The following is a 16,678-nucleotide window of genomic DNA, read 5'->3' as shown; positions in this document are numbered from 1 at the left end:
TCATTTTGAAAAAGTGCAATAAGTTCAGATTTTTTGTTCTGCAAAAAATATAATAATTTCGTCTTTTAATAACAATAATCATCTTAAAACTTTCTCTTCTTGACATCTATTTTACCTCTGCATGTAAAAATAAAATGTATTTCCGTGTTCATGCCTTTACAGAAATTTAAAAATAAACGGATGCTAAAGGCATGGATTTTAGTAAAATTTATAATTTTGATGGCATTGTTCAATTTTGTTGTTAGCTCTTTTGCTGCAAGGGCCCGTGGATAGATCAGGCAGTGTATAAAAGTTTTGTAATAATTACGAGCAGCTCTAACGAGAGGCGTAGCTAGGGTTTTCAGCGCCCGGGAACAACTGAAGATTTTGCGCTCTTTTTTCTGTACCAAGAACGGAAAACATTTCATTTTAAAATTTTGTAACATCAGTTTGGCGCCCCCTGAATGCTGCGCCCGGGGACAGATGTCCCCCCTTGCCCCAGCCCAGCTACGCCACTGGCTCTAACAAATGATATTCACAACCAATAATTTCATCAGTCATGCTTTTGCACCATCTGTGCACACTCCAAAGCAATTTTTCAATTCTAAACCAAGTTTAATCAAAACCATCAACTTTACATATGCCTTCTTCTCTTGTATATCTCGTGGAGTTGCATATACTGGCTTAATATTATAACTATAATAGTAGTGACTCTGGAGGCAAAATAAGAAGAACTCAGTTCCTACTAACAGAAAGGGCAGCCTATGCTGTCATGGGCAGTAGTGGCTTCGGACAATCAAGAGTGTAGCATGATGGCCAAATAACATGAAGTCATGGTTGCCATCCCCCCTTGTACACATGAGATGAGCATTCATTGTGCTGGTTCAGCATCGACAGCCCAACAGAGAGTTCTCTTTAAAGTCTGCATTCTGGGATTGAAACTCCTTCTCTACATCAACTGAATCTGTTTATCTCTCTCAAGATGATTTTTTGATTAGACAGAAATTTGCCAATGAAGTGCTTTAATCGACGCGGTGCAATACGTAATAAAAGTTGACAACACGTCCTATATTATTACCCAAAACGACAGCCTATGCTGTCCCAGAGGTATATTTTTCTTAGTGGTGCAAACCATCCAAGTGGGTACCACAGTAGCCAGATTACGGTTCTTCAAATAGCCACCTCATCCTTTAGCCGGGGAAGCCTGTTTAGCATTGGGTTAGAAGAGAAAGTTCAAATTAATCCACTGTCCAATGAGTGAGCTTCCATGGGCATTGCGGCAAACGAGACAATTACTGTACCCTTTCTGGGGATGGGGCTTTTCATTCAATCCACCTCTCGCCTAATAAAGATGCTAGAGGTCAGTCCATGTAGTGTCTTTTGGTATGGCAGAACACATAACTAACTTGACTTCCCTTCTTGTATGTTCCTCTAAAAGACAAAATAACAATTCTTTATCTCTGTTTTCCTTTTACATGTGTCTGACACATGTTAACAATTAAACTGTTTTTGAAATATCAGTTGTTTCATTCAAAATGAATTGCAAATTGTGAGGTTTTTAAAAATTTAGTAATACGTTGCTTGAACTAGTCATTGCTAATTTCTGAAAATTTATTGGCAAGTGTTGTTTGACAAAGGAATTTTCCGAATTTCATTGCCATATTTATGTATTTCTAACATTTTAATAGGCAAAGCAAGATGTTCTTTTTGGTGTATGGCTTTATTTTTAATACAAAGATAAGAAACTTCATATGATTAGAGTGAATATATTTTGCAAATAGTTATAATTTTTTTTCAAAACATAGTTTTTCTTTATTTGAAGACTTTAGTAATCGTTCAAAATATTTTGATTCAGTGACGTATGAAGGATGCTTGGATTCAAGATATTTTTAAAAAATTTTAATAATTTCAAATTAAACAAAGAAGTTGTTCATTACCATTGCAGTTGTTACAGTAAAGTCATATTTCAGAACTGTTTCATCATATTTTTTCTTTCATATCTTAGATGCCTTTCTGCTTATTAGATTCTCTTTAACCCCTTAACCTACGATTTAGATTCGATGATGTTGGGCTGAAATTGTATATAAGCTTGCGCAGCGTTTGGGACATTTGCACGACTTGTGTAACATGCTAATCCGGGCAATCGTAAACATGACAAATTATGTAATTTTCGAAGAAAGTATAGGCGAATAATTATTGATGATACATCCGATGACGATCAACTACCAGAGTCCTTGCTTTGGAAAGAAATAAGAAATAGTCAAAAAATCTGGAACTTTACGATGACTCCTGGCTTACGAGAGAAAGCCTTATGTCAATTAGGGGGAAGTAGAGGAGAATTTGATATATTTAATCTAATATTTGATGACATATTTTGAAACAATATTGTAACCGAAACGAATCAGTATGCAGATCAAGTACGAGAAAATCCACATAGAACATGAGTGTAAAAAGTGTAAAGTTCCGTTACATGTACCAGAATGCTTTGAAATATATCATACCATTACAGATTACTAATTTTGTACTTTGGAGTTTTGTACAAATAAACATTTTGTAATAATCGCGTCTACCACAATTATTGCATCAGACTGTAATTGCGTATCAAATATTCCACGTAATATTCACTTCTGGCCCGATCACCGTATGCGAGCTATGCCCGTGAAAGTTAAGTATGGCCCGACCATCGTATGCGGGCTATGCCCGTCATTGTAGATTAAGGGGTTAAACAGACTTAGTAACATTGTTATTTATGTCATTACAAATTCAACCAATTATGCAATGGTAAAATATATTTTTATCTTAAGATATTATATATATATATAACATCTGTCATAACAATTATTCAAATAAATATAAATATTGAGTAAAACAGTGAAAATATTATTTTTTCTTGCAATGTACATACTTGTTGTGATGCGGCTCTATGACGCAGGATGTTACAGACTCTGAGTTTGTGCCATATTTTGATTCTAAAGTAACTTTTTTGCTGAACTTAGAGGCTGCCCACCCAGCATAGTCGTTAGTTAGGCTAACTGCCGCAACAGTGTATCTGGGCTTCTATCCTGAAAAAGGCGGAAATGTTTGTACTTGTTCAATGCAGTGATTTTCAACCTTCCCCTTCCCCCATGTGCCTTTTCACCACTACTAGACAATCATTCCCTCCCCACTTCCTTTCCAAAATTCGAAATAAGCATTCATTTAAATTTAGATTGTTTTTAATGCATTTCATAAAGTAAACAAGATAAGGTATAGATAACGTAGATAAATACCAAAACTTTAATGAAAACAATTTTTTATATTCATAAATTAAAACTAAATACCTAAGAGGTAAACAAAAGGCTGGCCGCATTGACTCCCCTAAGGGTTAATCTCCCCCAATGTTTGTGTGACAAGAGGGCACTTATAATACACAGCAAGCTGAAAAGTCCTCTTGAGAGGTTGGTGGTGGTTCCCTCAGCACCAACCAAAAGAGGGGTGTTCTCCCTCAAACTTAGAGCAAAACCTTAACTGGTAGCACGTCCTGGCGATATCTAATGGAAGTCCACTAGTGTTGAACTTGCTTCAACCTGTACCAAATGAACTGCTATTATGATGCTTTTAACTACACGTAACTATAATTCACAGCTCAACTTGGCCAATATTTTATAAATGTGCAGTGTAAAAAATACAACATTTTAAACATAATGAAGAGATTATGACTAATGCATCTTTAAATTCATGTTTGAATAAAATTTTTCAAACTCCATTTAGAATCACTAAAACCGAATACTTAACAGGTAGTGGGATTTGCAATAGCTCCAATCACCTTCATGCAGTTAAGATTCCATTGTAAAATGTAGGTTCTGCGAAGCAAGTGTTCCAAATTCCACACCAGACATTGAGGGACCACTGGGAGAATCTCTTGTCGCCATAGCAGTTTTTCAAGTACCAGCTGTATGAACTGAGTTGATTTAAACATCCTATTATGATCGAATTTTGCCTTGTCCGTCCACATATTAGCCAAAAACTGGCTCTATATCATGAAGTTGCAACAGTGGTGACATCTCTGATAATTTTTTAATAACAAAATCCATCCAACGTTTCTGTTTCTGAGCATGCAGTACTGCGACTATTAAGTCCATATGAAAACCTCTATTAATAGACCGAAATTCATTCAAGACTTAGAACTCGGAGAAAAGTTCGTTATCTCACGGCAAAAAAAGGTGACATATCGGTGTACAGCAAAGACTAAAAATGATGGATAACCACAAGTTAAGCATAAGTAAGTCCGATGCCACAGTTCAAAATGTGAAAATAAAATCCACGATATTTGTTCAAAATACAAAGCACCCATTAGTGGTAAATGCACAAAACTTATTACTAAAATTTGTGTACAATGCATACAATAAATTGGATTTTTAAAAATCTGAAAAACTAGTAAGTAGCTGGTAAAGATTTTATTTTTCCTCTAAAATTATGTCTAAATTTATTTAAATGATATAATGCGTTTTTCCACAAAAATTAGGAAAATTATGTTTTATTTTCTTTAAAAGACACGTTATTATACTTATGGAAATAAAATTTGAAACAATACAATTTTCTTAAAATTTAGATAATTTCTGTTGATTTATATAAAGTATTTAACGTAAATTCTTAAAAATATTGTTTGTTACATAAAATGTTTTAATTAATTAAAGTAATCATTTGTGCATATTTTTGGGTTTCTTTCTATCTAGGGTCAAATTGACCAGCACCGCGGTTCTAGGTATATCGAAAGTTTTGTGGTTCTAGTGTTAAAGATATGTGCAATGAAGCTAGGCAAAGAGCACAAAGGACACAAAACCTTGAAGACTGTGTAAACCTCAGAAGAGCTCAGGCTATGTTGAAACTGAAAATTATCAAAAGCAAGTGACAAACTTTCCGACAGACCTTGAAAAGACGCCCCGATAGCTCATCACATCTTGTCTCCAAGCTAAACAATGATGCAAACATAAAAAAAGGCTCAATAGTTCAAGGAGATGTTATGTCCAGCTATCTGTCCAAAATCCAAAGTGTCATCGGCCGACAACCGATATTACAAAAGCACCAACGTTATAATAACAGTAGTTTACTAGTTTAGAAAATAATATGATCGATGACGATTTATTTATGTGAAAAAATTGTGCCAATGGGTTGAATTATTAAAACTTACCGGCCCACGAGAATGTACTGAAATATTTTACCGGTCCTTGGAGTAAATCCAGTTCAGAAACATTGCTTTAGAAGACAAAGGATCAGCCATGAAACATCTGAGATACTGTCTTAGAGCTCTTTCTCGGGCATAGATGAACTAAGGGCAGACATCTATCCATATGTCCTGAAAGCAGTTGAACTAGAAATAATCACTACAAAAATACCCCTGGGCCCAATTGGATTCATATGTACACAGATGGGTCAGCTATTAGTGATAATAGTGGAGCTGTCCTTACCAAAGGAGCTTTCCTTGTTGGCAAATCAATGACAAATTTCAAATGTAAATAAATCTGCATTTATGCAATATACTTTATCTACTCAGAGAGCCTTTCATATAAAAAACGTTCAAGTTGAACGTAAAAATATCATAAAAAGTGTCCAGTGGCAATTACAAGATATATACGTATATTTTTTCATTATACTATACGTAACTTTTATGTAAAATTTAGGTATATTTACGCGAGAGACTGCTGTTCATTCACAACTTTTACGTATAATATACGTAAAGGATTTACGTATTATTTTTAGTAAAAATTTACGTATATTTATCACATATACGTAAATCTCAATTTTTTGCTCCACGTATGCGTACATATTTAGTAAAAATTTACGTAAATTTCGCCGATTTTTTACTGTATATAAACGTATATATTAGATAAAAATTAAAGTAGACATTCCCCGTATTTTATGGTACAAAAACATTTATATTTGATAGTAATTGATCTAAATCTTCCCTATGTTTTCTTTGCATATGCCAATGGCTGGTAATTTAATCCGATGTCTTCTCCACTTTACTGTGTATAAATGCACATTTTTTGATAAAAAATTTGCATAAATTTCCAAATACCTTTTCACTAACTGTAGCAAACAGTTGTTTACTAAATTTAAATTTAAATAAAGTATTTGCTATTCCGAAAGACATTTTCTTATGCCATGTAAATAAACGATAGCATTAATTGATTTAAAACATAGAACTCAGGTTTACAAAATTTATCGCATATTTTGTAGTCACTTTGAAATGAAATATTAAAAGTGATTTTCAGCCTTTAAGTGTTACGTAATTTTTGAATAGAAATTAATATTTTTGCATTAAAATTTTTCAGTTATATATATTCCATATTGCTGTACATACCTAAAAGGTGGATATGTAAAAATTTGATATCAAATTAACATTTTATCTTTTAATCATAATATGCAGAACATTTTTGCATAGATTTATATAAAAAATATGAGATTAAAATAAGCACATTTTACAAAAAATGCAGTAAATAGGTAATTGGAGATTTATGCAAATTTTTTACCAAAAATGTGCACTTATACACAGTGAAGAGGAGAAGACATCGGACTAAATTTTTACCAGTCATTCACATATGCAAAGAGAACATAGGGAAGATTTAGGTCAGTTATTATCAAATATATGTTTTTGTACCATAAAATACGGGGACTATCTACATTAATTTCTATCTAAAGTACAATATAGTTAATTACCAAATTCAGTAAACGACTGTAGTACAAAAGAAAACATCATACATTTAGATTTTTTGAATGAGTGTGCTAAATTTTAAAACTTAAATATAGATTAGGAAATTGTAGAAAACTTACCTTTTCCAATAGTTACGAAACTGACTTTTTGTTATTTTCCTTGAAGATGAATCTTTGATGTCACAAATATTGCATTCATATCTTCAGATAATACACAAATATACACATATTTATTTATTAAAATTAAGTTTATCTAAAACATGTTAAAGAAAATATTAATTTGCATGTAAGTTAATCGAGTATAACTTCTGTTTTAATTACACACATAATTATGATATGTAAAAATTTTACATTTATCAGTCAATCTTGCAATGTATTGTAATCTATTATTGTTGTCTTTCTCAGTTTAAAATCTTATAAATATATTGGATCAGTACTAAAAGTTCACCTCTACAAAAGAAATGCTTTATCCAGGCATTTTTAAAAAGTTCCCTTTTACAATGTAACTGTTAATTTTATAAATAAGTTCATAAAATTATGCAAATTCAAAATTACCTAAACATGTTCTTTATTTTATCTTACATACCAGATAAAATTTTAAAAAGTTGTTTAGACATATTGAAGTTTTTAAATATTTATCTCATGTGACTTTTTCTATAACATCATTATAAATGTACATGTTGATGTGGACATACCAATTATTTTTTTCATCAGATAGCTTTATGGTATTAAATGATTTAAAAAGAGGCAACTGGACAAAAGAAAACAATTAGAAGTTGGCTAATTTTTCATTAATTTTTTGTCAAATGCTATGCATTTTAAATTATGCTCATATGACAATGAGTTATTTAAATTATAATATTATTATAAACATATCCCACATAAATTAACAAGTATCAAATTTCAAGTTGTTTGAAGTATTATGAACTGTAATACTTGCAAAAGAAATATACATGAAATTAATTTAAGAATTAGGTTTATTTTACAGGTATTCGAAAACTGCAATTATTGTTAAACAATAAAAACTAACATTAAATCTAAAGAGCATAATTTTTTTCAATAATAAAATTCAACATAGATTTCATTCAGCTCCGCCATATTTGTTCTATAGTTCACTGTCTTTAATATCCTGCTCGATTTTTTGTAAAAGTGAATTCTTTGTCACCCAATGTTTTGAGAACAGCTCCTAAACAAGAAAAAGAAAAATTTGTAATAATTTCACACTTCAGATGTTTTCAGTTTTTAAATATAGTTGAGGTATTAAAAAATGCATATAAAGTGCACTGAGTATTTCATATTTGAAAATTTACATTTCAGTAATTAAAAATTTAAGTTTATACTATCACACAGTAAACTTCAATTATATACCTTACACAATGCCTATAATTTCAAGTAAAAAATACCTAAAGATTTGTTTAGAACTGCAAGGTTTAAGAAAGTTTAATGGCTCTATTTGTATTTAAGTACACGAGAAAAAACTTAATTTTGTATTAATTATATTGCATTAGCCTTTCCATATATAGTAAGAATACTCCTACATATAGTAAAGAATATTCGCTTTCTTACAGATAACTTTTTCTTAAATAAAGAGTAAACAGAAAACTAATCACAACATTATATACATATAAGAGAATACTTCATAAACATATACATGTCATTAACATACGTATATGCAATAACAGGCTATATTTTACACATTTCAATAAACCAGAAACCAATACACAATCAAAAGTATTATCAGTAAATTCCTCCAAAATCAGAACACAAATCTTTAATTATGATAACAATGCCATCTCAGTTTGCAATATAAAATATTTCAAGTCTACATGCATGTGCATTCTAAGCAAACAGAAAGCTGAATAACAATAAAATTATAAATATCATAAAATTTAAAAGCCACGTAGAATGATAGCAAGACTAAATGAAGTCTTCCTTCAAAAATCAATTTTAATTCAAAAATTTGCCTTCCTATTTAACATCTCAAAATAGGGTTACTGCTTTCACTAACTAAATTTCCTGTCTTGGCAAAATAAAAATTGCCACTTCTGTTGCAGGAAATATTTGCTGCAAACTTTGTATGCAAATAACCCAGTGAAAAAAATTTAATTGTGGCTTGAATATTTTCTTTATTAAATAAATGAAAAATTCCCACGTAATGTTAATTTATGATCCACATGAAGCTTTTCAGCTCTACCATATCATGCAGCTATTTTAAAATATATACTCTCATATAAAAGCCACAGAATTTTTTACCAATAATTAATATGGTACAAAATCATTAATAAATCTTCTAAAAACAGGCCAAAAATTTCTGAATTTGATACGCAAAACATAATTCTACGTAACTGTTAATGTATGCATTTGCTTGCACATGCTTAAAATGAATTATACACACAAAAACTTAACATATTAACTTCAATAAATTCTTAATTAACAGGATGACTCAATTAAGGCAAAATATGAAAGAAATCTGCCTGATGGAATAGTTGTAAAAGATATATTTAAAAAAAGCTAATACTGTTTACCTTACACATGGCAGAAATTTAATAAACTGTATGCAGCTGGATTATTTATTAGGAATAGAAGTTAGATCAAAGTACCAGTTCTGGAAGGCTTTAACCATTTAAGTGCAAGGAAGCATCTCAATTTAAAAAAGAATAAAAGCTAATAGAATTTTATAATTTTTACAATCTAGTAAAAATATTAGACACATAAACAACACTAAATGCTATTATTTACTTGCATATTTTCCTTCTTTGTGTACTTTACACCTTAATTTTTCAGGATATGATTCAGAAACAGATATATGGTAAAAATGTATACTGGTAAAAAAAAATATTGCTGAAACTGATAAGTCCTTTGAATTATATACTATAGTGCAAAGAGGAATAGAATATGTGACTAAATATGATAAATTAGATTACAATAACATTAAACAAATAACATGAAAAACTGGAAAAAGAAATTTTATTTGAAATTATTTTTTAACTCATGGAAAGACAGACAATATTTCCAACTTAATAAATTCAATTACATCTTACCTTTGTCAAACCAATATTGGTACTTTTTCATTTTGCCGGTGCAAGCAATAAAGTTGCCCAAAATAGTACAACCGATGTCAAACAGAATATCCTCACTGGTAGCCTTTAACGTTTCATTTTCAAAATTTGTTGCAGCTATTTCTAACAGACTGAATGTTTCTTTCAATACTGGGATACAATTACATAGAATTTTTACCAGATAGTTCAATTTTATGTCCTAAGGCCATTCGCAGTAATTAAATCAATTAGGATGCAATCACACGCTCACACGAAAATATAGAAAAGGCAAAATCAAGGGTTAAATTCTTAAATTCATCAATTCTAATGAGAATGCACTAGAAGTAAAGCACTGCAGTTTTACATAATTTCTGAGTAAGCTATTCATACGAAATGAAATAATTCTTGCATTTAAACTTGTATTCCAAATTAAGATTTAACTTGAAATTAATGTAGATAATTACTGAGAGAATTAGCGTAGTTTAACATGAGATGAGATCACTTGGGGTCACGTGATATGAAACGGCAAATCAGAATGTTGTACCATGAAAGCATTGTAAATTCTTAAATTAATCTCTTTTTACAAATACAAATTAATGTCTTTCTACAAATTCATTGTCTTTATTTATTATCATGTTACAAAATTTTAAACGATATTAAAATGTTTATGCCTTTAAAATAAAAATTTCTTAGAACTAACATTTGTTAACATTTTTTATGTGTATACTGTGTGTTGTCGCCAATAAAGTCTGCTTGGCAAGATTTGCGCCGGCGAAACGGAAAAGTACCCTGATATTTTGAATTTTTTTTATAAATTTCATAAATTTACTATTTTAGGGAGGCTCAGTAGCACAGTGGCTAGTGCGTCACGCAGCAGGACCAGAAATCCGGCGTTTGATTCCCAGGCTGGGCAAGGTTGAAACAGCCTTTCATCACTTGAGTGGGTCGATAAAATTAGTACCAAGTTCCATTGGGGACTTAATACCAGGGGGCCTGCAACAAGCTGACCACTTATGCACAAACACCACAGAGCTCACCATCTAGAAAGTAGATATCAAGGCTTTTCCAGCCATGGCTCTCTAAGAGCTGTTTGTGCCATCCAATTTAGTTTTAAGTTTTACTATTTTAGTAACAAAAGTACATCTGTAACAGGTTTGGTTTAGGTTTATTTGATTACTGCAAAGCACAATAGGGCTATCTGCCTAAGGTGAGGAATGTCTTTGTGAAGGACTTTCTAAGGGAAATTGGCTCGTATACATGTTACACATGGGGAAAAGCACGGAAACGGCCATGCAGCCAGACAGTTTGCGGGATTCGAATGTCGAACCGAACTACCAGTGTTCAGTGACTTTACCGCTGGGCTGTTGGCGAGCCTTCTATTACACAGGACATGTGTGTGCAGGATCACCTTCGAAATTAAGAGAGTTGTATTTAAAATCGGTGCTAAACTAAAGCTGATTTCTTGCCTAATTTTATGCTATTGAAAATACCGGTAATTGTCAAAATTATTCGTATTCAATATGTGTAAGATTATTAATGAGCTGCCAAACCGCAGTTAATCGTCTAATATACAAACATTTAAAGTTATTATTATTATTTTTTTTTTGAATGTCAGGTTTTCATTATTTCTGCCAATATATCTGTAACAGGATATAAAGATTGAGTTAATGTAGAATAGAAAATTACCTTGCAACATATCCAATACGACTTAGTGGCAGTAATTCATTCTCTAGGAAAAACGTTTTAAATTATTATACTTAAACAAAAAATTCATATTTGTTACAGCAAAACATCATTAACACAATAAACCAGAGTTGAATGCAAATCTAGTTTAACTCCATTCTTGAAAACTAGTTTATTACTTTCAATTTAAAAATAATAAAAAATAAGGTACGTATTATGATGACTACCTAGATATCTCGCCTAAACTGGCAATCCTTGTAGGTTATACAGGTTAACCCTAACATAGGTTATAGAGGACACTAAGATAGAGAGTATTAATCCCACACTAGGAACTCTAACATTTGGTGAGAACAGTTTGAAAAGTGAAACGGATATTTATAGTGAGCCAATGCAAAACAAAAACAATAGTCCTTTAGAGACAAAACCCCTTTGGACTAATAAATAAATTAACAGCTTTTAGCTATTTTTTCTTCTTGTAAAAGATAGACATAGAGAATATTTTTAGAAAATAACAGTACTTTAAGCATGCATTTTCAACATATTTAACACAATAATTCATTCTAGCTCTATTGCAATACTGGCAAAGTTATTAGGACGGGATTCAGAAATGTACAATGAAACCTCGAGATACGAGGAAAGTATGAGCAAAATATGAGTATTGACTCGAGTAAGGAGCAATGAGCCAGGCTGTTGGTATGGGTGGTGCCATTTCCCTATCCGGCTCAACTCAGGGAATCCCCTCGTCAGATCACTCAGTGCTCTTTTATATACGTGTTTGTGCACTTGTAAGTTAATTGTTTTGACATTTAATGTGAAAATAATTATTTCAAGATGGCTTGCAAAAAGATTGTTGCCTCAGATAGTGCTGCAAAGCAAAATAAGGAGGCCATGGCCGTCGATATCAAGAAAGAAATCATAGATAAACATAAGCATTGTGACGGAATTGGCGAAGACTTGCGGTCTTTCAACATCGAAAATCTACACTATTCTGAAGAAGCAGGAAGAAATTAAGAAACTTGATGTAGCCAAAGGAATTATCGTTGCTTCCAAGCACCATAAAAGTACTCCTAGATGTTGGGAAGCTGTTATTGGTGTGGATTAATGAGAAGGAGTTAAAAGGTTGGTAACAAAGTTAAACTATGGTTATATTATTTAACAGTGTTATTTATTAGGAAAAATTGACTTGATATTAAAATGTTGATATTTTTTGGGGTGTGGAACGGGTTAACTGAATTTCCATTATTTTCAATGGGGAAGCTTGTTTCTAGATACGAGAAATTCGCTATACCAGTTGAATGCTGGAACGAATTAAACTCGTATCTCGAGGTTCCACTGTAGATATGTAAGCATGTGTATATGCATGTATGTGCATATATGTGTATGAGTATACACATACCTACATAAAGAATATACACATGCACACACAAGCACCTACATTTAAAAATGCATGCATATAGACACACATTTCTGAATCTGGTCCTGATAACAGAAGAATATCTACATGAATCATAGCATTTACATTAATCAGTTTTATTAGAATTCTTAAATGCAGAGGATTTACATTAAACAGTTTTATTAGAATTCTTAAATGCAGAGAATTTCATCTTCACTATCTGAAAATTCAGTTTCATTTCCAGCTGAAACTATATCAGGACAATCTCATTTATATTATTTTCCTCTAACAACTGAACATTTTAAAAACCTTTTCTATTCCATGGAATACTAATGCTACATTAAACATATATTTTCTAAATCTGAAAATTTTAAGTTAGCTTAGAAATTGTAATCATTCTTAAAAAAGTTTCATTTATGCAGATGTTAGATCAATAAAATTACTTTCCTGTGAAAAAGTAACATGGCGTTGAACAACAAGATATACTGAGTGAAAATTCCTGAAATGTTTTATTTCTTGGTATCTCACTACGCAAGAATTGTATAAATAAGACTACCTCCCTTTTTTTAAAAAAATGTTTAGTAAATACCATGAAGAAAATTGGTTACATTATTTACAGTTCATAATTACTAGAAAATGAATAATTTCTTAGCTTTTAGTATTTTTATGACATTCATAAACAGTACTAATTTAAACAAACATACCATCATGATTTCAATAACTATGAAATAGAAAATCCAAATCTGTGTCTTTGATGGTCTAGTAGATTGGACGTCAAAATACAGTCAAAAGTCGTTAATTCGGACTCGTCGGGACTTCGGCGATTCCGGATTATAGATCATCAGTTTAAATCTCGTAAGATGGCATGCAGAAATTATAAAATTAAAAATATGAAACCGTAATTTATGAAATAAAGAACAGATCTAAAGGGTATCAAAATTTACAAAAAAAATCTTAATATTTATTTGTTTACTTTATTAAACATTTATTTCAATGAAAGTTGTTTAAGTTGCTTCGTTTTATGTGATAATACTTTCTCTTTTATTCTATAAACAGACATAATTTCTTGTTCAGTTACAAAGTTCTGCTGTTCAAGTCCCGTAATTGCTGTGCCGAGGATACCGACTAACTTGTCAATCAAAATTTTTTTGTTTTCACTAACCCATCACCTTCTTATGTCTTTATCCATTTTTTGCAGCAATTCTACTTTTTGTTTGATGGACATCGAAACATACTTTCGTTTTGTAGATCCTTTGGGAGCTCCAGCATCGGAATTTCTATTTGACATAATCGAAAGTTCAAGTTTACTTTTATAAAATTTCTCTTACAGTCTGCAAAAAATAATAAGCCGTATCCAATTCGAAGATTAAGGAACAACGCAATTATCAACATTAACTGAAATAGATAATTAGATAATTTTAGCTTATACTGTCTGTTATACATAAAACGCGCACGCGAAAACATATTCTACGCTTGCACACATGCATAGGCGCAGTCGTAAAGGTCTTACGCGCACGTGTAAACGCCTATGCGCATGTGTCAACGTGGCGCATGCGCAGAAAGTTTTTAGCTTTGAGGTCCGGATTATATATCATTTCGGATTATGGGTGTCCGAATTAACAACTTTTGACTGTATATATTTAATTTACAAGAAAAAAAGCAACAAAAATATAAACAGTTTCTTGGTGTTATATAAGCATTTCTGCACATTTACAATTTTCATTTTTTTAACTTTCTAGTTATATCAAAATACATGATTTAGTAAAATATAATTCAAATAATTTAAGGTATTTTAGATCAAATACTAACTTTTCAATGAATTTTTTCATGCAAGTCTAATAATCAACATAACTATCAAGTTTTGACTTCGAAAATTATGTTTAGAGAAACCTGAAGCTGCAGTAAATAGTAATAAATTGATTCAAAACTGAAAGTAAAGCATTCTTACTTTATTTTCTTTCTTTAACTATGGCAGATCTTTTAAAACGACGAAATCAAACAAGATCTTTTAAAACGAAGAAATCAAACAAACAAAAAAGAAGTGCATTCATGATAAGAAAACTTGATATATTTCAGTAATTACAGAAAATTCAGTACATACAAAATAAAATGAACAAAGATTTGGAACAAAGTACCTGTGTTTCTATCGCATAAAATTTCCTGTTTTAATAGCACAATATCTTTGAGTTAAAGATTATATATTAAAGCAAATTTATAAAACTAAATTCAAAAATAAGAAATTAAATTATTTTTAGGGAAAACACCAAGCAAATAAAAAATTTTGAATTTCATAAATAAATGAAAGTTACATGCTTTATTTTTTGGCATAAGGTAGATAATATTTCCAAAACAGATTTCTGAACAATTAATCATGTTAATATTGCCTTTCTTTTTGTATTAAAAGCTATTTCCTGCTTAATTACAGTATGCTTTAAGATAAATATTAAAACGTTTGAGTAAAAATAATATAACTATAAAAAGGTGAGACACATACAAACAGGAGTGACACAAACAGTAAGAAACAGACTAGGGCAAATTTTTTTCAATTTATTGATTTGGTATTCTATGTCATTAACAGTACCAAATCCTGAAAATGAATCATTAGGCACGTACACAAAAGAACAACACATGGAAAATCACATTTCCTACACAGACGCTATTTATAAAATTTTATATAGGTCAAGAAAGTATGCGTATTAAACACTGAAAATATAAAATATTCACTTACTTTCTTCAAATAATTAGTAACATCGATGGATTCAGTCACAAACGCCAATCCACGAACAAACACTATTCTTTGCGACTTTACCATTCTTTTCGACCGCAATTGCTGACTTCACAAATATCCCGCCACAACCGGAAGTAGAAAGTGTCTGCTTTTCCATTGGTCAGTGAATAAGAATTGCAATGCATTTTTTTTCTTTATAGTTAAACATATTAAGAAAGCCTCTAAATTAGCATATGAAATAAACTTACTTTTGCTTATATAAATTTATATTCACAGCATCTCTGTACAGTCAAAAGTCATTAATCCGGACTCGTCCAGACTTCGGCGATTCCGGATTATAGATCATCAGTTTAAATCTAGTAAGATGGCATGCAGAAATTATAAAATTAAAAATAAAAATATGTAACTGTAATTTATGAAATAAAAAACAATTATGATCTAAAGGGTATCAAAATTTAATAAAAATATGAAACCGTAATTTATGAAATAAAGAACAATTATGATCTAAAGGGTATCAAAATTTACAAAAAAAAAAAAAAAAAAAAAAAAAAAAAAAAAAAAAAGCTTAATATTTATTTGTTTACTTTATTAAACATTTCTTTCAATGTAAGTTGTTTAAGTTGCTTCGTTTTTTATGTGATAATACATTCTCTTTAATTCTATAAACAGACATAATTTCTTGTTCAGTTACAAAGTTCTGCTGTTCAAGTCCTATAATTGCTGTGTCTACCGACTAATTTGTCAATCGAAATTTTTTTGTTTTCAATAACCTCTATTACTTTCTTCGCTATCGGAAGCGAATTATAATGACGAGGAATTTGATTTAAATCATATCAAAGACGGAGTACATCGAGATGAAATACTACATTTAGTAAGGAATTATAAGCCAAATAAAATAAAAACATCTGCCCTGAAGATAAGGATAGCCCTGACAGATCAACTTCCAATTCATTGCGTGCCCCAGCGTTAAAGATAAACAAAGTTTAGATAAACAAACGTTAAAGTTTAGATAAACAAAGGATATGCCTTTATCCATTTTTTGCAGCAATTCCACTTTTTTTTGTTTAATGAACTTTGAAACATACTTTCGCTTTGTAGATCCTTTACATTTTAATAAATATACATCAGAAATTCTATTTGACATAATCGAAAGTTCAAGCTTAC

Source organism: Stegodyphus dumicola, chromosome 6, assembly GCF_044657685.1.
Source record: "Stegodyphus dumicola isolate Sdum_Otavi_A_Nest chromosome 6, ASM4465768v1".
Classification (NCBI taxonomy): Eukaryota; Metazoa; Arthropoda; class Arachnida; order Araneae; family Eresidae; genus Stegodyphus; species Stegodyphus dumicola.
This window is presented reverse-complemented; position numbering follows the sequence as displayed.